Source organism: Eptatretus burgeri, chromosome 10 (assembly GCF_056783735.1).
Source record: "Eptatretus burgeri isolate ZD-2024b chromosome 10, Ebu_testis_v1, whole genome shotgun sequence".
Lineage (NCBI taxonomy): Eukaryota > Metazoa > Chordata > Myxini > Myxiniformes > Myxinidae > Eptatretus > Eptatretus burgeri.
In genome coordinates this window covers 106042420-106064713 of record NC_140970.1, presented here as the reverse complement: position 1 = coordinate 106064713, position 22294 = coordinate 106042420, and the positions used below count along the sequence as shown (strand labels likewise).

General features: G+C 50.2%; 1 long non-coding RNA gene across 1 annotated transcript in view; it reads right to left on the bottom strand.

Moving 5' to 3' along the window:
• Positions 1–335: 335 nt before the first annotated feature.
• Positions 336–22294, bottom strand: part of LOC147019374 (uncharacterized) — a 106679-nt gene continuing 84720 nt past the window's right edge. The window contains exon 4 of the long non-coding RNA XR_015062834.1: positions 336–567. This is a non-coding gene — a long non-coding RNA (uncharacterized LOC147019374). The remainder of the gene's footprint in view (positions 568–22294) is intronic.

The window sequence follows — 22294 nt, the reverse complement described above, 5'->3', positions numbered from 1 at the left end:
AGACATGTTCCACGTGTTGGACCAGTTTGTGATTTTACCCAGATCTACAGTGAGCGAAGAAGCTGCCGCTTGCCGGTCTGAGGGATGACCGATGGTACGGCAGAGGGTGGAGTCATCAGCAAAGAGATAAAGAGGATCTGTTCATTTTCTTCCTCGTTTTGACTTCACCTTTAACCATTGGTGCTGTTACAGGACACCGTTTTGTGCATGTCGTTTTCAATCACCATCACATCAAGCCTGAACTTTTTTTTTAATGCATGTACAATATGTATGTATATATGTATACATATATATATATATATATAATTCCAAAGAAACTTCTTAAACCTTCTATCTTTTTTTCCACATCTGAATTCGTTTTGAAGACATCAGGGTTAAAACTTTCAGACAATTATAATTGAATACTGACACAAAGGTTGAGTGGAATGAAGGAAATCCAGTGGTGAGTCATTTCAAATTTTCACCATGCGTGTTGGACGAGCAGAGAAATGGAGAATGGGAAAGTCAATGATGTAGGGCCCTCTGCTGGTGCTGTGCCACAGATCGTTCCTCGTAGGAACTATATCACTGGGAATCAAAGGAATGATCAGAATGGTCAAAGTTCACCAAGTTATCATAGAACTATTTTCCACATTCCTCACTAATGAGGCAAGATAATTAAAAATGGTAAAATAATTTGTACATCCTGTGAGTGAATTCTGCACTCAGTTCAATGTTCCATGTGCTTTGGAATCGAGTGTAAACACACACACACACACACACACACACACACACACACACACACACACACACACACACACACACACACACACACACACACACACACACACACACACACACACACACACACACACACACACACACACTTGTTTCTACTGTTATAACAGGCAAATACAAAGCAAAACAAGGGTCAAACACTGATTTCATTATTGGTTACACCAAAGAAATACACACAGAGATATGCACATATGGGGGGAGAGAGACGGGAGAATGAGGATAGAGTGGAGATTGAGGAGGGATGGGGAGTGTGAGGAGTGGTGTAGCCAGGAGGGGTGAGGGAAGGGAAGGCGGTGTGAGGAGGGCAAGGCATGCTGAGGGGAGGGGAAGGGAAGGCGGTGTGAGGAGGCAAGGCATGGTGAGGGGAGGGGAAGGGAAGGTGGCGTGAGGAGGGCAAGGCATGGTGAGGGGAGGGAAGGGAAGGCAGTGTGAGGAGGGCAAGGCATGGTGAGGGGAGGGGAAGGGAAGGCAGTGTGAGGAGGACAAGGCATGGTGAGGGGAGGGGAAGGGAAGGCAGTGTGAGGAGGACAAGGCATGGTGAGGGGAGGGGAAGGGAAGGCTGCATGAAAATGCTTTCAATCCTCGACTGTGAAAGCGAACTTGTTGCTGTTGCAGACTTTGGTTTCTTTGAATCTGAATTCTCAATCGTCACTGACAGGTACTCTCTCTGGTGTTTGGTTTCCAAATGTTTCAGCATATTGGACGTATTACAGTGATAGGCAAGGTCTATTGAACAAAGTGAGCATGAAACTTTCAGACTCTCCTTTAACCTTCCCAAAATAGTTCCAAACGGCACTTCTGCACCTTTTGAATAATATTGTTGTGGTTGACGAAATTCGCAAACCACCATTCAGGTCCCTTAGGTGAGATATCTCTGTAAGTATATGTGTAGTTAGGCTCAAACCCGTTGTTTAGAGGGAATAAATGTCATTCATTCGGGCTGCGACCCCTCTAGATAGCCGTTTTTCTTTTACTATCTTTATTTTGGACCAGCCACCATTACTACCATTACTACCACCACCAACCACGTCTCAACAGCCATCACACAACAACCACCAGCCGCAACGCCGCTTCACGACAACAACAACGCCAACAGCCACGACCCTTGCCGTCACATCTCGCTCTCGCAACCATCGCATCACCGCCATTCCCGCGCCGCTTGTGGGCACCGATACTGGACTCGTGCAGGGCACGCACCGAGCAGCGGGTGCAGAAACACCAGCCTTTCCGAAGAAATCGGATCAAAAACGACTCACGCCCACTTCTGTTCCGTCTTATCAGCGAGCATGGGGCGATTTGGCCCCGCCTCCAGGTGCGTCGGAGTAATATCGCTATATGCAGATTCATGGATCAAAAAGCATTCACGCCCACTTTTCCTCTGTCCAATGGGGAGCCAGCCAGAGGTAAAGGGTCGAAGGGGAAGGAGCGAGGCCCCGGGGGCTATAAAGGGCCGCGTTCGCTCGCAGTTGAGTTGAGTTGGGAAGAGCCAGTCAAGAGAAGAGTCGGAGAAAGCAGTTGGACGGAGCTGTGGAGAGTGGGAGAGTTGGAGAGGTGGCGGCGGCGAAGGCAGTCGAGGGGGCGCTCGTGTCAGAGTCGGGGAGCTGCGGAGAGGGGAGGCCGATAACGCGACCGAGGTCGCGGTGGAGACGCTCGTTGCGGGACCCGAACCAGCGAGATATCCTCATCCCCCCGAGCATCAACAACCCCCTCCTGTTTCCCCCCGCGCTGAGATAGTGTGAGAAGGGGGCCCCGTTCCCACCCCATACCAGGCAGTCCCAGCGAGGCACGCAGAGTCGGGGCGCCACCGCCATTTTGCGGCTCATCGCCAGACGGGTAGGCTCGACGCGGTCTCGGCCCCAGGCCCGTCTGCCCCCCTCATCGTGGAGGGTGGTCCCTTTTTCTTTTGCTTTGAGTATATGTGTTGTCGGCGCCGTCTGTGAAGTAAAACTGTATAAGTGTTGCCATGTGCTCGGTAGTCGGTGGTAGAACTGCATTGTGTTTTGCTTTTACATTTGCTTTTTGTGCATTATTGTGTGTTTCTTCTTCTTTTACATTTGCTTTTGGTGTATAATTGTATATGTGTGCTATCCGTGTGCCAACGCGAAATAAATGTGCTCTATGTTGAACTGTTTCTCCCGTTTCGCTTCGTCTTTTCTCTAATTGAATCTCCATCTTACTTCACGTAAAGGGTTGGTCGTGGGCTAAAATGCCCGATAATTAATCGAACCATCCAGGTTGACGATAACACCGCTCGGTTATCCCGATAGTACGGAACGGGTCGCTTAAAGTGGCCCGTGTCCGAAGTCGACCTGCGGCGAGGTGCGATCGCCCGGTCTACCCTCCGTGTGGGTACTTAGGTAGGTCGAATTTGGCGAGCAACCCTATCCCACGCGGGGGGCCGACTGGCACGATCGTGGTGAGGCCGAAAGGCCCACCCGTGACTAGTTCCCGCCGTTAGTCCGAGAGGGTCACGACGGGATTGTCCGTCCGGTGGGCGACGTGCCGAGATTCGAGTTACGTGGCCGTTCGCACGCCGACGGGCGCGAATCCGCAACAATATGTTGTCAAAACTTTATCAGTTGATCTATTGCCTACCCATCCATCAGCAAAGCAATCAGCATGCTTTACCGGCCAACTATAACTGCCTTCCTATTCATTTAAACGGAACACACCCTTGGGGCGTGTTTAGTGAGCAAGTGATTTGCTTTTGCTGCTATATTGCAAACGGGATGCCCCAGGGGCATGTTACTTTTCAATTAATACATTAACAGGCCATGTATAACTGGAACATGCCCAACAAGGATGAAAAAAATAGGACCGCTGGACCTGAAGCTTATTTGGGCCCTGGCCTAATGTTGTTAACAAAATTTGGAGGCATTTTTACTGGTGGGTCTGGAGAAGAATATTTTTAAAGGAATTTACATATTTTCTCAATAATTTATTACATCCGCCATTTTGGCACACTTTCCGTGACGTGCTCAGCATGACCTCCGCAATACAACATCCATACCGTGGCCGAATGTTGAAACCCAAATTTGGTAGCATTCTGAATGGTGGGTCTGGAGAAGAAGATTATTTACGGAATTTACGAGGTCCACCATTTTGACCAACTGTAAGTCACGTGACCGGAACAAGCTTTGCAGTCTCCATTATCAGTCAGGAGGGAAACGTTGCTGCCAGATTTGAGCCGGATCGACCCAGCGGTTTGGCCAGAGAAGTCAAAATTGGAGACGGATGGACGAATGGTGCACAATGACAATACCTTATCTGGAATTCCAATTACAGATAAGCTGAGAATTTCGCTGAAAAAAATGCTTCTTTCTCTGAAGTAGGAATTACTCAGAATCGACATCGATTGCCGTTCATCACTCGATTCCTTTTGATTCCATTGTTGGAACTGAGTACTTTGGAATCAATTCCAGCAACCACTATTAAGCACTCAAACAAGCACTCAAATGAAGCAGTTGATAAGGAACAGCTGGCTGGGTCGGCTGGGTCATACCAAACACTATCCGGAGATGACCGGAGACGTTTGGAGTACCAAACACCGTATGAATTGGACAAACAAATCCTTTATTGTTTTTTTAGCAGTCGTAACAACAGCTAAGGTCAATTCACAGTTTAAATTTTGAAATTCGGTTCAGGTTAAGTGATTCTAGAGCTTATCACATTTCATCTGTAACGCTTATAAACGTCCAGAGAGTTTTATGGGGATGGAGCAGGGGGAGGGTTGGGGGGAAGTGGGGAGGGGTTTTGGAGGGGGTGAGTGTGAGGTGAGGTGAGGGGAAGGCAGACGTGTGGTGGAGCATTAATTATGATTCATACTGTCTCATCAGAATGATTCTGCATAGAATAACAGTAAAGATGGAAACAAAATCATGTCTGAAGTATTTTTTCTACCAGACAGATGACAAACACTGCCCAGACAGGTCTGGAGACAAACACCTTCCAGACAGGTCCAGAGACGGCCACCTCGCGGACACATCCCGAGACGGCCACCTCCTGGACATGCCCCAAGACGGCCACCTCCCGGACACGTCCCAAGACGGCCACATCCTGGACACGTCCCGAGACGGCCAATGTCCGAGTTGGACAAATGAAAATTTTTTTTTAGCAGTCGGAACTGCTGCTGTTCCAAGTCAAGGCATTGTTGAACAGACCAAAGAAATAGTAGCAAATTAAAACCCCGGCAAGGGACAATGAGGTGACCAAGGATGATGCCTTGATAAAGCATAATTAAATTAGGCTGTTAATTATTTTCAAAAAGGGAGTATAAATTTTCCCAAACACCGCATTTTCATTCATGTACTTCCTTGGAGTTGCCTTAGTATGCATGCAAAGTTTCAGGCCACGAGGTTTCATCCCTCCGGGGCAGATTTTGACACGACATGTGGCAAGTTGGAGGCAACGAGGTAAGTTAGAGGTTGGTCGGAATCGAAAGCGGGTTTTATTTGAATGATTTATTTTTTTCCTAAACGTGGCTAAAACACTTTCTTCATTGTCATCGACACAAATATGGTATCAGATGTGAAAAATAACTCTTAATGAAGACGTTATGATTGGGAATTTCAGCAAAGAAGTCACGTAACCTCTCAAATGCGCCAATTACTAATTCTTTAAAACCAAAAATAGTACAAACACAACCTATACATTGATTTAAAGGTAATTTTACTTCTCATTTAACAGCATTATTCTCCAGGGTGAAAGACGAGTTTGCAGGGAAAAAAAATTACCACCTTAGCTAAATTCTCAAAAATATAAACACTGCAAAAATGATTTTGTGGGAGGAGGAAAGGGAAAGGGTGGTGTGGGAGTCTGGAGGGAGGTGGAAGGAGAGAGCAGAAAGGGTGAGAGTCTGTAGGGAGGAGGCAGGGTGTGGGAGTAAACAGGAAAAGGGGTGGGAGGAGCGAATTGGCAGAGCCGGGAAACGCTGGGTACCTTTGGTTTTCTATAATAATAAAAGTGTGTGTGTGTGTGTGTGTGTGTGTGTGTGTGTGTGTGTGTGTGTGTGTGTGTGTGTGTGTGTGTGTGTGTGTGTGTGTGTGTGTGTCCTCCAGAACTCCAAAAGCATGAACCCGAGCGGCCTAAAACTTTGCATGCATACAAAGGGAACTCCAAGGGAGTGTATGAATGAAAATTGGCAATTTGGATAAATATTTGATACACCACTTTTATAGATAGACGACCCATGAACCCATTGGGATCCCGTTGTGACAGCAGTTGATTAAAACAATCATTTCAGAAAAAAAAAGATAGCTCCAGCAAACTATACCACTGAGGTTGTTTGCATTGACCAAACTCTCCCGAAGAGTACTTGACTGAATCGGGAATTGATTTTTTAATAATTTTTTCGTTGCCCGATTTGAACGAAACTTGATACTGCACACCGCAGGAGAATGGTGTTATGACTCTCCACTCGGCCGAGTAAGATGACAGAGTCAGATGAGGATCCTCGAATTACACGTTTTATTTCCGAAGACCACACGCATGCGGAATGTGACTCAGTGACCCTTCAGTCAGGCTCCCCTGAATCACATTAAGAATATGCTTCAAAACAATCACATATATAATCACACAAAGCAAAACTGGGTGTGGACTAAAAGTGTAAAGGAAAAACTGGGTGTGGGCTAAAAGTGTATGCTAAGGGATAAGGAAACAAAGAAATAAAAGAAATAAATGTGGCAGTGGGCTTCTTTCCCCCCTCCCTCGGGCCCTAGGGGAAGTTGAATCGGTCAATTCTCAGATATGCAACCACAGTTTCCAAGCCACCTACACAACTCTCAGATATGCAAGCCTTGCAAACTAATAACTTTCCTACACTCCTTCACTAGCACCTGCTGATAACAAGGCAAAGCTTTGGTGATCACTGAGAATAGGAATGTGTGGGCAGCATACACTGAAGGAACAATTCCACAGTTCTCTCCAAGGTTGCACTAAGGGCACACCACCACAGAGCAACAGGAAGGGTGATAAGGGCTTAGTTTCAAGAAACAGGAACAGCTGGGCTCTGTCCAAAAACAGTGGGGTGCATGGAACATTGGTAGCCTGAAACATTTAAAGCAACATTTTAAAGCAAGGTTTGAATAATGCACAGTTACAAGCAAGGTTAGAATCCTGACAGCTGATTAACACACAGCTAATGGTCCAAAATATGACCACCTAACATATCATCATAACAGTTTCCCTCCTTGGTCATATTTTGACCATTCCCAGCCACACCTGAGACTCACCGACCGAGTGGACCCCTATTTGGTTCCTGTAGCAGCTACCCTAGGCCCCGCGCCTGCCAAACGGGATTTACGAATGCCGTGGATAGCCATCAACATTCTCCAAATGAGAAGTCCCCAACTGCCGGTGGTTCAGGTTAGCTTCTGTTACCATTGTCTTCCCCCTTTTGTCCTACCCACTGCCACATGCCTCCCGTTTAAGCTGCAGTGTATGAATTCAATGCTAAGTCCACACCATATTAACATGTAATACTGTTCTATGTTAGCAGCAATGGTAATACTATTGTTTAAACAATTATACATAAGCAAGTAGCAAAAGCAGTACTCAAGGCACGGGTGTAAGCTCGTCCAGCGCAGGAGTCACATCTTGCACTGGAAGGTAAAACAACACGCACTCTCTCCTGGGTTAGTTATCTGCTTCAACAAGGAGGAATGGTTGTAAACCTTGGCCTAGGTCCACGTGTATGATGTCCCCCTGAAGGCCCTGGTCGTCCCCCTCCCCATTACTGGCCAAGTCGTCCTCAACAGAGAGTTCACTGTTAATTATTATAATGGCCTGGGTGAGGGGTGACGCTGCGCAGCACTTCTTCAAACAAATGGTAATGAGAAGTTTGATTAGAAACACCCCAACAATTACCACCACAATGATTAAAAGTACTGACCCTATTAGTCGCAACAACCAACCTCCCCAGCCCTGGAAGATCGACTTCCACCATGCATAACCTTCCTCACGTTCCACTCGATTGCTTGTGAGAACTTCCACCACCTTTTTAATTCGGGCCACCGCACGATTAGTTATGTCCTTCGGGTCCGGAATCCAGGCGCAACATTCTCCTTCAATCATCCCGCATACCCCTCCTTGCTCTGCTAGAAGCATGTCTAAAGCTACTCTGTTCTGCATTACCATAGTGCGCATTGATACCAACATTTCTGTTAATTCTGTATAGTAAGCCATGGTTACATTACCTAAATATTCCAAAACTTGTGAAAGCTCATCTAACCTAATGCTATTAATAGTAGTACCGGCATGTGGCATGAAAAAGCCAAGAGCCTTCTCCCACCAGGTGCCTTTGATCACCCCTAAGCGCTCTGATACACCGGCCCATCCCTCTGGATCCCCTGTCTCTGATGCGCTGCGTCGATGCCGTGGTGGTGCAGGGGTAGGGTAAAAAGTGGTCTTAATTCTGCTATCCGGAACTACTGAAGCTAAATAACAACTCCCTTCCCACCCTTTTGGTAGGTAGGGGTAAGCCTTGTCCCCGCAAAACCAAGTGAATGCCTTTTGGCGGGATCATCCCGTTGTCATGGCGTAAGGCTGCTTTTATTGTGAATGTTACTTGCTCCTCTACCTGGGTGTCCGGGTTAACAGCGATGACTTCCTGGTCAGTTGATTTCGGGAGGGAAGTTGAATCTCACATTCTGACTTTCCCATTCTGTTTGCTCCCTGTCCTGTAAAACAGACTGCTCCCCTGGTGTTTTCTACCCATAGGGAGATGGTACCACCATTACATTAGCACTCGGATTCTTCTCTGCATAGACCCGTTGTGTATAATCACGGGCTGAGGTCTCAACTTCGAGGCCCTTCTACTGGTCCGGTTACATGATTGAAGATGGTTAATGGTAGTACGGAAAGAGGAAGTCCGGTCACGAGGCCAGATGGTGGTTTAAGGCACACCCAGCACTCACTCCGGTTCTCAATGTTTGCTATCTCTGTGGTTAGGGCTACAAAAGGTATTCGGGGGCCTTGTTGGTGACTCCTTTCTTTGTACAGTGAAGTGTATCCAACTACTCCGTGCTGTGTGGTTGCTCCATAGAACAGCGGGCAATAGTATGCCAAATGGGTGTCGTCTGGTACTTGTGGAATTCTAGTTATCAGACTCGCGTGCTGGCCCCATTCATATCCATATCTGGTGGAGGACCCCTTCTTTACTTGTCTCGCCACTGTATGATCCTGGCCTGCTAGTAAATGGTACCATAGGATGGCTGCAAGGCCCTTGTGTCGGTCTACCAGGTCACTGGACCCATCTGCTAGGATGCAGGGTATTTCTATGAGTTGTTGAGGTCGGAGCAGTGGTACCTTTATGTCCTTAATGTTCGGAATCATTGACGAAAAAGGTTGGGTGCGGTTAACTGAAAAGACTCTTACTGTGTCTAACTCCTTGTTATGGGTTGTCCCAAAATTTGCATATTTGCTTGCTGTCACCTCTCTTGGTACCCCTCTCCTGCTACGCTGTAAAGAAGTTGCTAATTCACTCTCGTTTCCCCTTTCGCGGTTGAGGTGTAGGAGGCGTGTATGGTTCTCGGGGTCTAAGACTGTCGGTTTGCTGCCTAGTGACAGGCCGCCTTCGCACAGGAGTAGCACTAGCACCAGGAGTTGCATGTTGTGTCGTCAAAGTTCCTGTCGCTGTTTCCTGTATTACAATGTGGTTGTCGCTTAAACCTGCCTGTTCCCGCGTTTGGCAGGGTGCCTGGTCCAGGTTCCGGCTCCACGTCTGGCGGGGCGTTTGGTTCTAGCGCTGGTCTTTCAGGGTCCCTGTTGTCTACGTTTTCAGGTCCCGGGTCCGGCGGGGCACCTGGCTCTGCTTGCAGTGGGTCTCCCTGTACTATCTCTCCCTGTCCTGCTGGGCGGCCCCGTCTTGGTTTGGTGGCGGTGGAGGGGGTCTCTGTAGAGTTATCACGTCTTCCCCCTCGTCGTCGTCTTCACTATCCCGGTAAAAGACTGAATCGGACACAGCCGGAACCTCTGCTGGGGTTACCTCCTCCGGTTCCCTAGTTTCAGCGGCTTCCTTGGGTGCTCGTTTACAGTGTGAGTGGTGTATCCATGCACTCTTACCCCTCACTTTGACGGCCGAGAGCGTGGTCAAAAGTACAGTGTAGGGCCCGGTCCACTTGGGTTGTAGGGCGTCCTTCCGCAGGAACTCTTTCACCCAAACTCGTTCAGCAGGTTGGAAATCATGTAACGGGTCTCCAGCAGGTATCGGCAATGCTTCTTGTACCTGTGAGTGAAAAGCCCTAATGGTAGCAGTGAGTGTTCTGCAATAGTTCATCATTCCGTCAGTCATACATGCCAAATCCCAATCTCCCATATCTGGCGGAGCCGAGACCCGGTAACTGTATGGGACGTCCTGTTATTATTTCGTGGGGCGAGAGCCCCCTTGGCAGCATTATGTTGTTGCCCGCATTTTCATGAGTGCTATCGGCAGCACGTCTGGCCAGGGCATTGACTGGTCCTCGCAGAGTTTGAAAGCGTCTGCTTTAGGGTTTGGTTCTCTCTTTCTACTGCCCCTGCTGACTGGGGGTGAGTACGGACAATGCAGTTTCTGGTTGATACCCAAGCCTTCGGCTACTTTTTCCATTACTTTTGCCGTAAAGACCCTCCTTGGTCCGAGGATAGTCGTGTTGGAATCCCAAATCGCGGAATTACTTCCTGTAAAAGTAGTTTGGCCACTGTATCAGCTTCCTGATTGGTCGTGGCAAAGGCCTCTACCCACTTAGAAAACATATCCACAATTACCAGCACATATTGGTGATGTTTGTATGCCGGCATTTTTATAAAATCCATCTGAAGGTGTTGAAACGGTCCGTGATGGGGTGGGTGTGCTCCCCGTTTCTTGGCGGCATACTTCCTGTTATGTCTACCACAGGTCGCACAATTGCTAACCACCTCTGTTGCTGCTGTTGTTACACCTGGGGCATTCCAGGTTTGACGAATAATTTCCGCCACCCCTTTTATTCCCATATGGCCCTGCGCATGTGCAGTGAGGGCGAGCCATGGTAGCAATATCCGGGGTACAAATGGTCTATTTCGCTCATCCACCCATACTCCATGTATGTTTTGCTTTGCACCCTCCTTCACCCTCCATGATTCCTGTTCTTCCATAGTTGCGGAGACCTGCAGGTCCTTCAGCTGTTCTTGCGTTTGTGGACCGTCTACCATTTGCTCCACGTAAAGTTCGGTCGTTGGTTGTGGGTTCGCCTCCTCCTCATCGAGCACTGCTTTTGCCGCTAAATCTGCTCTTTCATTGCCTTTTGACACTTCATCTGTCCCTCCTGTGTGAGCTTTGCATTTAATCACTGCAATCTGTTGCGGCTCTTGTGCTGCTCGTATCAGTCGTTTGATCAAGTCCCCATGTCGGATAACCTTCCCTGAGGACGTCTTAAAGCCACGCAAGGCCCAAATGGCAGCAGAGTCATGTAAGATGCCCCAGGCATACCTAGAATCTGTGTATATGTTCAATGTCTTACCCGCACCCAGTTCACACCCGCATATCAATGCTTCCAGCTCAGCTTGTTGGGCTGAAAATCCCTTTGGTAACAATTGTTTCCTCAAGGTGGCGCTTGCGGTGCATACTGCAAAGCTAGCGATGGTTCTTCCCCACCGGTTCTTCCTCGCCGCTCCATCCACGAACAGTTCCAATTCTGCATTCTCGATCGGGGCTTCCTGTAGGTCACGCCTAGCCTTTGTCTCTTCCACCAGCACTCGTTCACACACATGTGCCTCTCCCTCATCGCCCGTTGGCATTAGGGAGGCTGGGTTCAGTGGCGAACATCTTTCGATCGTTATATTAGTTGCCTGCAACAGCACCAAATCATGTTGAACTGCTCGTGCCGCTGATATATGTTGTGTCTTATTTTGCCGTATCAGCGCCGCCACATCATGCGGTACCTTCACGGTCAGCGGAGAACCCAAAACCAGTGTCGCTGTTGCGGTTACTGCGTATTGCGTTGCTGCTACTGCCCGTAAGCACCCAGGATAGGCGGCGGCGACCGAGTCCAAATGACTACTGTAGTACGCAATCGGCCTATTCTTTCCTCCGTGTTCTTGCGTCAGCACCGCTTGGGCGAACCCTCCTCTTTCATGGACGAATAGAGTGAAGGGAAGATCATAGTTCGGTAGCCCCAATGCTGGTGCTTTTGACAAGGCCTGTTTCAATGTTTCAAAGTCTTTGTTCGCACCATTCGTCCAGGAGATCTTATGTCCTCTGCCTCCTTTACCATGTCGTACAGTGATCGCGCCCTAACTGCATAATCAGGGATCCACTGCCGGCAGTACCCCGTCATCCCGAGGAACCGCCGCAATTGTCGCAATGTAGCGGGTTTTGGGTGCTCTAGGATTGTCTCCACCCGTTCAGCTCCGAGGCTCCTCTGCCCCTGTTCCAGTATATGTCCCAAATACGTCACCCTTGGCTGCGAAAACTGTAATTTGTCTTTGCTGACTTAGTGGCCCTTTCGGGCGAGAGCTGTTAACAACGCTACAGTGTCCGTTTCACATTTCGTTTGATTGTCCGAGCATACCAACAGGTCGTCCACATATTGTATCATGACTGATCCTTCCGGGAGCTCTATGTCCTCCAGGTCCTCCTTCAGAGCCTGCGAGAAGAGCGTTGGACTATCGCAGAACCCCTGCGGAAGTACAGTCAGGTGTATTGTTGTCCGTCGTAGCTGAAGGCAAACAAGTGTTGCGACTCTTTGGCTAGCGGTATGCTAAAGAACGCTGAGCACAAGTCTACCACGGAAAAATGCGTCGCAGTGGACGGCACCCCTGACAGTATCGTAACCGGGTGTGGCACCACGGGAAAGGACGCTTTCACACACTTATTCACTGCCCGTAGATCTTGTACGAACCTCCATTTGTTTCCTCCGGGCTTCTCCACCGGCAGGATTGGTGTGTTACATTGGCTCTTAGTAGGTATTATCACCCCTTGGTCGCGTAATGATGCTATCACCGGAGCGATCCCTTCTATTGCTTCTTTGCGCAACGGGTATTGAGCCACTCGAGGCAGGGGTACCCCCTCCTTTATCTGGATAGACACGGGCGTTGCGGCTAGCACTCTGCCCACGTCATTCGGATGTCGTGTCCATAATTCAACAGGTACTTCCTGTAGTTTTTCTTCCGTTCTCGTTTCCCTGTTTGTCTGGCGGCGTGGCCTTTCGCTGTTCATCTCATGCCTTTCTAACATACATGACAAAATCTGATCAGGTAAGCATACCTTCCATCCATCCCCCCGTCGACTGGCCTGTAAAGTGCTCTGGGTTTCACTATCCCTCCCTGGTGGTTCCGAGGCACATCTCAACCTGGTCAACATTCTTCCCAGTTCTTCGGCACTATGACCTTTACCGACCGCCATTGAGACGTGCGGGGTAAGTCCTTCTCTGTGCTTCATTAGCTCACGTTCCTTGTTAGTTAGCTCCACCTCCATTGCCGCTCCCTCTTTTCCGATCCACAAAGTGGTTGTCATTAAAGTGCGTGTGGTAGCGTACTCTTCATGTACTCTGTCCGAGTAATCAAAATCCTGCCCTGTTTCGTCATAATAGACCGTACAGTGTAAAGGCAGTTCCACTTCTTTCAATTCAATGTCGTTGCCACGCAGCCATTCCTCTGCGTCCCGCAATCTTTTCGCACTTTCCCAATCCCTAGTCAGTTTATCTCTCCCCTCTTGTGACACAACCCGCAACCAATAGACTACCGGTCCGAGTTCGGTCATCATGAGGGTCATTACTTCCTCTTGCAATGCCAGCGGAGCATCTATGAAAACTCCGTCTTGCTTGCATGTTATGGTACATCCCATTCTGCACAACAAATCTCTTCCTAACAAATTCATCGGGGTGTGTTTGGCTACCAAAAATGCATGTTCTCCCCGCAGGGAGCCTACTTCAATTCGTAATTTGTCCGAAATCGGGATATCCTCGCTCCGTCCCGACACCTCCACCACACTCACTGAGTCACCTGAGAGTGGCAGGTTCTTTATCTCTCCTTGTTTTAGTGTTGACCGGGTGGCCTGTATCTACCAGGAATGTTACTTGTCTCCCTCTACGTTTAAGGTCGTGGTCAATTCCCTTACATTCCGCGTTTCCCTTTGCGGAGCCACCACGGTGTCCTCATGTCAATAGTTTCTTCCTGCTGTCTCCCTTCTCCTCTCATACTCTCTAGGGGCCCCGTTGCTCTCTCTTGCTGTTGTGGTGGCCGCGAGCCCCAGCCTCGTTGTTTAGGCGGTGCCGGGCAGTCCCGAAACCAGTGCCCGGATTGACCGCAGTTAAAGCATTCTCCCTGTTTTTGCGGCTCCCTCTCTCGGTTCCAAGGCCTCCGCTGGTCCCGTTCGGCTTCATACCGGGGGTTCCCAATCTGGATTTTCCCAGCGAGGCCTGCTTTCCCTCTCTTCGTATTTACGGCTTTTCAATTCAAGATTTCTTGCAACTAGAGCTTGGGTATCTTTCTTTCCCCTCCGTTCCTCTTCTCTCAGAGTCTGCCAAGCCTGTCTTGCCCTTTCAAACACGGCATCTACGTCAGCCGTTTTCCACCCTGGCATGTCCGCTTTCACCTCTCGCCTTACTTCGTCACACAGTCCATCTACGAACATAGTGTTCAGGAAATGGAGGGGCGTCTGTGCGATGTTAATAAATCCTGAGTGCAGTTCGATCTGCTCATACAGTCGTGCCTTGTACTCCCCAGGTGATTCCTTGGGATTCTGTGTGACATCCTGTATTGCCTGCCAATCCATTACCCTTGGGGCCATTTCCGCCGCAAGTTCTTCCATCAGGGTTTGTACTCTTCCTCTGTACAGTGCCTGTGCTTCCCAGCCGGCTGCGTCCGGGTAATGTCGGTTTAAGATGGTATCTGTTTCTCCTTCCATTTTTACACTCCAGGCTGCCGCACGCGGCTCCAAACCGCACTGGGCAAGACTGCAGTGCAGATAAACCCTATGTCTGTCCTGGTTGCCCCCTGCATTTTTATCTGGTCGTGTAATATCTGAATGGCCCTTCTCGGGTTTTTCTTTATACATTCTTCCATGCTAGCTTTTACTCCCCTAATGTCTTGTGGGGTCCATGATCTCAAACCCAATCTCCCCCTGCTGCTTGTATCATGGGGAACTGGTGAATGTCGGTCCCTCCTTTTTACTCTGTCCCCTTCTAAGACAGGGTAAATTCCTTTTGTTGTCCCAAGTCGGGTTGTCGTCTTTCGGTTCACGTCGTCGTTGATTTCTGCTATCTGTGCTAACGCCTGCTTCAACTTCTCCTGTCTCTCCTCACTCTGTATCTTGACCTCCGTCAGCTGCGCTAACACTTGGTCTAGTTCCCTCTGTTTGTCCTCTCCCTGTGTCTTAACTTCCGTTAGCTGGTCTAGCGCCTGTTTTAGTCTCCCTTGTCGTTCCTCGTCTTGTATTTTTCGTTGGTTCACAGTCCCTTCTAGTCCGAGTCGCCTATGCTCTGTCTCGACTTGCGACTCCATTAGCCACGCGGCCAATGCTTTCCAGTGTGGTCCACTTTGTTTCGGGCCGCCTGCTTTGCCCTCTATCAGCGCATTACTCACTGTGTTTAATATCTTTGGATCTAAGGATCCAGTCAGCGGAAAGGGATCTTTTCTTCCCGCGGTCCACTTCACCAGTCCTGTATTCCCTTTACGTTATCGATTCCATATTTGTCACTGATAACTTTCAATGTTGTTCCTTTTGGTATCTTCTCGTTCTTTGAAGATTTATTCCCCATTCTTTTGTTCTTATCTTATCAACCGCCTAATAGCTATAAATCGTTTCTCCTTTTACACCGGGACTGAGGTCCCTTTCTTATCAACCGCCTAATAGCTGTAAATCGTTTCTCCTTTTACACCGGGACTGAGGTCCCTTTCGACCCGCCGCCTAATAGCCTCAAACCCAATGAAGGCCTCTAACCTTCCCTCTCTTGGTACAGGATTCCAACCTGTTTCCTCCTTATTTCACACGGATACCTTTATCCTCGACCCTTACCGGCTCTACAAACACTGCCTGACAGCCCTTCCCCTTTGTGCTCTTCAGACAAACCGCATTCGAATCACCTCATATGTGTTTACCGTTACAGTTCTTGATTCGAGCAGATCCTGGAGCTGCGTCCGGCAGGCGCAACCCACCAAGTGTACAGCGCTCGCCTAACTGGGGCTCCCTATTTTGGGTGCCCTACGTGCGATCGCCACGTACCTTTAGCTGATCCCTTGCGATCGCTGTACACCAAGTGGAGTCCCACCGTCCACACCGCCAGCATCAGTCGAATCCCATCCTCGTCGCCAATTGTTATGACTCTCCACTCGGCCGAGTAAGATGACAGAGTCAGATGAGGATCCTCGAATTACACGTTTTATTTCCGAAGACCACACGCATGCGGAATGTGACTCAGTTGACCCTTCAGTCAGGCTCCCCTGAATCACATTAAGAATATGCTTCAAAACAATCACATATATAATCACACAAAGCAAAACTGGGTGTGGACTAAAAGTGTAAAGGAAAAACTGGGTGTGGGCTAAAAGTGTATGCTAAGGGATAAGGAAACAAAGAAATAAAAGAAATAAATGTGGCAGTGGGCTTCTTTCCCTCCCTCGGGCCCTAGGGGAAGTTGAATCGGTCAATTCTCAGATATGCAACCACAGTTTCCAAGCCACCTACACAACTCTCAGATATGCAAGCCTTGCAAACTAATAACTTTCCTACACTCCTTCACTAGCACCTGCTGATAACAAAGGCAAAGCTTTGGTGATCACTGAGAATAGGAATGTGTGGGCAGCATACACTGAAGGAACAATTCCACAGTTCTCTCCAAGGTTGCACTAAGGGCACACCACCACAGAGCAACAGGAAGGGTGATAAGGGCTTAGTTTCCAAGAAACAGGAACAGCTGGGCTCTGTCCAAAAACAGTGGGGTGCATGGAACATTGGTAGCCTGAAACATTTAAAGCAACATTTTAAAGCAAGGTTTGAATAATGCACAGTTACAAGCAAGGTTAGAATCCTGACAGCTGATTAACACACAGCTAATGGTCCAAAATATGACCACCTAACATATCATCATAACAAATGGTAGGTAAGGTGGCCCTAAAATTTTTGCATTATCGTGTACCGTTTTGCCTGTATTTCGGCAATATATATATATATATATATATATATATATATATATATATATATATATATATATATATATATATATATATATATATATATATATATATATATATATATATATATATATACATACACACACACACATATCTAAGCCTGGTGTTGGCTTAGTGGTTAGGGTGGTGGCTTGGGATCCCAGGGTCCTGAGTTCAAGCCCCGTTGGGCCACTGAATTAATACACCAGGGGGTTGACTCAGCCTGTCATCCTTCCGAGGTCGGCGAAATGAGTACCAGTGTACTGGTCCCGGTGTATGCCCCAGTAAGAATAGGTGTACCATATCCCTGTGTGTCGTAAGAGGCGACCAGGGTTGGCGTCAGGAAGGGCATCCGGCAATAAAACATTGCCTCAAGAAAAAGCCCAACCCCTGTACCGCAACACTGGTGTCAGGTCGTGCGATACAAATTCATCGCCCTCCTCGCGGCACTGGTATCGGAGAACAGGAAAACGGGCTCTCCTGTCTCCGGCTAAATTCACGGGAATCGGTCCAGGGGTGAGAGAAGCGACCCCCGATTCCCTCCAAATTACGAGCGAGCAAATTAACCCTTCACGAGAAGCAAGATGGCGTCTCAAGGCGAGCGGGAGCCGGGGGTATTAGAAATGTATATGTGTAGTAATGTAGAATCCATGGTCCAGGATGGAATCCCCGAGCAGGAAATGTTGATTGTGCAGGAACACGGACTCGCCCAACTGAACCCAGAGCCCGAAATAGGAGCGGCAGCGGCCGCGGTGTATGACACCTCCCCCCCCTCTCCACCAAGACCCTTCCCCAACCCTTGCCGAAACGGCTCACCCAAGCGCATCCGACATGGCCCAGCTATGCGCCATGCTGGCGGCAATGAACGAAAAGATGAATGCGAAAATGATCGAAAAAATGGATGCGAATATGAATGAAGTGAAAACGACGATGGATGCGAATACACAGCAAATGAATGAAGTGAAAACGAAGATGGATACAAATACAAATGAAGTGAAAACGACGATGGATGCGAATACACAGCAAATGAATGAAGTGAAAACGAAGATGGATACAAATACAAATGAAGTGAAAACGACGATGGATGCGAATACACAGCAAATGAGGGAAGAGATGAAAAAGTTCCGGGGTGAGACGCAGAACATGGGCCGATGCCTGCAGGCGGGCATGAAGGCCGTGACAAAGGAAATAATAGTTGAGACAAGGGAGGTAAAGGGTGAAGAGTTGGGAGAGACACGGGAGATAGAAAAAATAGAGAAAAGACTACACGAGGAAGACGGGGTAAGTGACGCGCACACACACACGGAGGTAGTGGAGGATAATGGGGGTGAGCTCGCGGAGCGTGCAGGGACCCGGTGCGAGCACCTGGATAGCCTCCTCCAGGAACAAGGGGAGGGAGTATGCCCCCTTGAGGCGAGTCACGACCAGGTGAGTTCGGTCGTGCTTTGCGAGGTTGAGAGGAGGAGTGCTGTGGACGGGTGCACGGAGAGCTTGGGGGGTATAGAGGCCCCGGAGACCCTTGTGGGGACACGAATCCCCAGTGTGGTTGTCCCTGTGTGTGTGGTGCAAGGTGTGAGTGCGGAACCGTGTGTGGAAGCGACCCCGTGTGTGAGTGGTGTGGTGGCGATGGTGCCGGAGTACGTGCTTCCCAGCACGCCGTGTGTGGATGAGGCACGGAGTGTGAGTGAGGCACCGCGGGTTAGTGCCCCCGCGTGTGTGGGTGAGGCACCGTGTGTGGAAGAGGCCGTGGGTGTGAGTGAAACGGCCTGTATGAGTGAGGCACCGCGGGTGAGTGCCCTCGCGTGTGTGGGTGAGGCACGGAGTGTGAGTGAGGCACCGCGGGTTAGTGCCCCCGCGTGTGTGGGTGAGGCACCGTGTGTGGAAGAGGCCGTGGGTGTGAGTGAAACGGCCTGTATGAGTGAGGCACCGCGGGTGAGTGCCCCCGCGTGTGTGGGTGAGGCACGGAGTGTGAGTGAGGAACCGCGGGTTAGTGCCCCCGCGTGTGTGGGTGAGGCACCGTGTGTGGAAGAGACCGCGTGTGTGAGTGTCGCCGTGTGTATGGATGAGGCACCGCGGGTGAGTGCCCCCGCGTGTGTGAGTGAGGCGCGGAGTATGGATGAGGCACCGTGGGTGAGTTCCCCCGCGTGTGTGAGTGAGGGACGAGTGAATGGAGCACCACGTGTGAGTGGTATGGGTTATGTAAGGGAGACCGTGTGTGTGAGAGAGCGGTATGTGAGGGAGATGTCGGTTGGCATGCGGGAGCACGCAGCCGCGTCTCCCCGTGTGAATGTGATGGAGTGGACTGTGTGCGTCGTGACACGCAGGTATGCGTGTGTGGAATGGAGGCGACGGCGACAGAGGAGAGAAAGCCGAGTCGCGGCTGTAGTTGTTTCGCGGACCGTGCCGGGTTCACCCAGCAGTGAGCACGAGGTTCGTGCTGTGCAACGCACGAGACCACCACGTGCTCGCTTGCGAGAGTGAAGTCCCGGTCCGGAAACGCCAGCGGTGGATTTGCCGATCCCGCGGACGGACAAAGTTTAGGCAGGATAACGGATTTGGACCGGACGGGTTCTCCACGCGATCGTGTGTGTTAAGCTCCAACGGGCAAAGCACATGTGTTCGCGTGGGAAACCCCTCGAGACGTGGGGCTTGTGTTTTTTTTTGCGCACGGTGACGTCATGGCTGCACGTGTGGTTGGAATCCGGCAGGAGGGGTATCTCTGCCGGATGGTCCCGTCCAAGGAGGGACGAGGAACACGTGCAGCTGCATGACGTCACGGGCAGGTGCAAAGTGCGCGAGCTCTGAGTTGCCGCGCTGGTGATGCGCATGGAGAAAAAAAACAAAAACAGCAAGCCTCACTTTCGGGTGCACAGGATTCCTGGGCAAGGGGTGAAAGACCCCCTTACCCTGGGCACAGGATGGAAACTAGTTAGGGGGAAGGGTTAGCTTAGTTAGACCGACTCCATGGGGCAGGGGTAAGTCCTCATGGAGTCCTTGGAATGGATTAGTTAGAGGGATTGTAGCCAGATTTAGGTTGGGAAATAAAATGGATTATTTGGAGACCGTGACAGACTTGTGGATGTGTAGTGGGGACGTAGTTTAGCTACGTAGTGTTAAAAGGAACGTGCTGTAGTTTAAGGGACGACGTGGGAGCACGAGTTAGTTAGGGGATGTAGTTAGAAGGATGGCAGAGTTCAGTGGTGTGTGTGTTGAAGAGTTGTTGGTGAGTTATGATGTGGAGACATGTTGAGTGAGTGAGGCCAGCGGGTCTGTGTGTGTGGAGCGAATGGGGACTGCATGGTGCGATGAGTGATTGGGTTAGGGTTCCATATCCCTGTGTGTCCCTTGGGCGGGAGTGACTCCCGCCCAAGGGACCCCCGGGGTCAGTGTAGAGTGAGTTAGCTGGGTTAGTCAAATTGAAAAATGGAGGTCGTTTTGTTGTTGGTGGGAATGTAGGCTCGAGACCCATTTGGAGGGGTGCAGGAGCCCTGTTGACGGGCTTGGGAGCGTGGCTGCGAAAGGTGAGTATCGCTGAGTGGGTACCCCGGGCACCAGGCTAGTCGGCCGCGGTAGGCCATGGGCCCATGGGGGGCCGGGATAGAGTAGTGGGCACGGGTGCGCCTGCTTGGTGCGGGGGCCCGGGGCGCCATTAGCCGCGTGGGCAGTGTTGTGGGCACGGGTGACCCTCGGAAAGGGGCCCGGGAGGCCGGCCTGCCACGTGTGCGTTTCAGGGAGGTGCCATGGGGGGCACTCCCGGTGTTAGGGAGCTGGTAGGCACGGAGGCAGTGTAGTGCCCGGGGCTGCCATAGCGGGAGATTCGGCAGAGGGTCGTGCCTGCCAAAGGGAGCCACGTGTCCCAGCCAGGAGACCGTGTGAGGGCACGGAGAGAAAATTGGGGGGCGAGGCCCGAAATTGTAAGGACACCAACACAGGCGACGGGAATCTGGGTTGTTAGAACCAATAGTTTAAGCGAGAGGCGCTTGTTGAAAGCCCCGGGGTAGTTTAACTGTTAAATGGATAGGGTAGATTAGGAGATGTACCCCTCCGCACCATCCATCCCCTCGCTCTCGTTGTGGGCCGCTGGACCCACTTTGGGTTAGATCGCCGAACTCTGGGGAGGCCATTCTGAGGCTTCGTTGGGCCTCGACACAGGACGCTAGCTCTCCCTTATTCCCCTCCGGGAAGGGAACGTAGGGGTTGGGAGTAGGCTAGGTGACAGGATAGGTTAGCCGAACAAGGACGATAAAGGGGGTTAGGGGACGATTTATAGTGGGGGAGTAAAAATAAAAACAACAAAAAAAAATAAGTTGGGGCTAAATTGGGGTTTGACAAATTAAGGGAGTGGGTATGTACAGTGACAGGCAAAGGCGATAGGTTGGGAGGGAGACAGGTAGGTAGGTCCGAGCCCGCCTTCCAAGTGGCCAGCACCACCGCACTCCCTCCACCAACTTCCACTGAACGGCCAAGGCTGGCCAACTTCATCGGCTGGCCGTGTTTTTCTTCGAGGCGGAGGCCGGCCAACTTGATCGGCAGCTGTTGTTTTGCTGCAAGGCCTGTGCCATCGGCTGGCCGTGTTTTGCTTCAAGGCCTGTGCCGGCCACTTCGTCTGCAGCTGCTGTACTTCAAGGCCTGTGCCGGCCAGTTCATCTGCGGGCTGTGTTTGCCTGCAGCGGCCTTCTTCTGCGGGCTGAGTTTGCCTGCTCACCTTTGCCATGCCATGCCCACTGCCCATGTTCACCAGCCCCGTTCAATTTTGCTTTGCCCCCCCCCCCTGTTCATTGCCATGTGCGCCAGGATCAGAAAGCAACAGTTTGCAAGCTGCAAGAACTGCCCTGTTGGCAGCTACAACACGGGCCTGCAGTGGTGGCCCGTGCACCGTGTTTTGCGTCCATCTGTCCATGCATTCATTCGTTGTGCTCATTGCGTGTGCCACTTGAGCTGGCACGGAGACTGCGTTTGTGCAGCCCATGCACCGTTGTGGTTCACTGCGTTCAGTTCAAAAGGGAAGGCCTTGGACTGCGTGTGAGCAGCCAGCCACGTTCCCTGTCACCTGCATTGTTTGAGCCAGAGACTGCATGCGGGCAGCCTGGCTCCCTGCTAACTGCTTTCTTTTTGCAGAGTTCAATGATCCTGGGCCATGGTTTAGTGTAAAATTTGTAAGTTAAGGTTAAGATGTACTGTAAATATGAGTGCGCTCGGTGCATGTCTGTCTAGCGCCGGCAATTTTATTTAAGTCGTCCGTGTGAGTGAGTTTGTTTAGGTAGTTACGCAGCCCTCAGGTTATTTATTTTGGGGACACGAATACCATGAATGTCGCACTCAGGGATCCGTAGGTAAAATGTACTAGGGGAAAACTACACATGATGGCACACGAAAATTTGACGACTCGGGACGA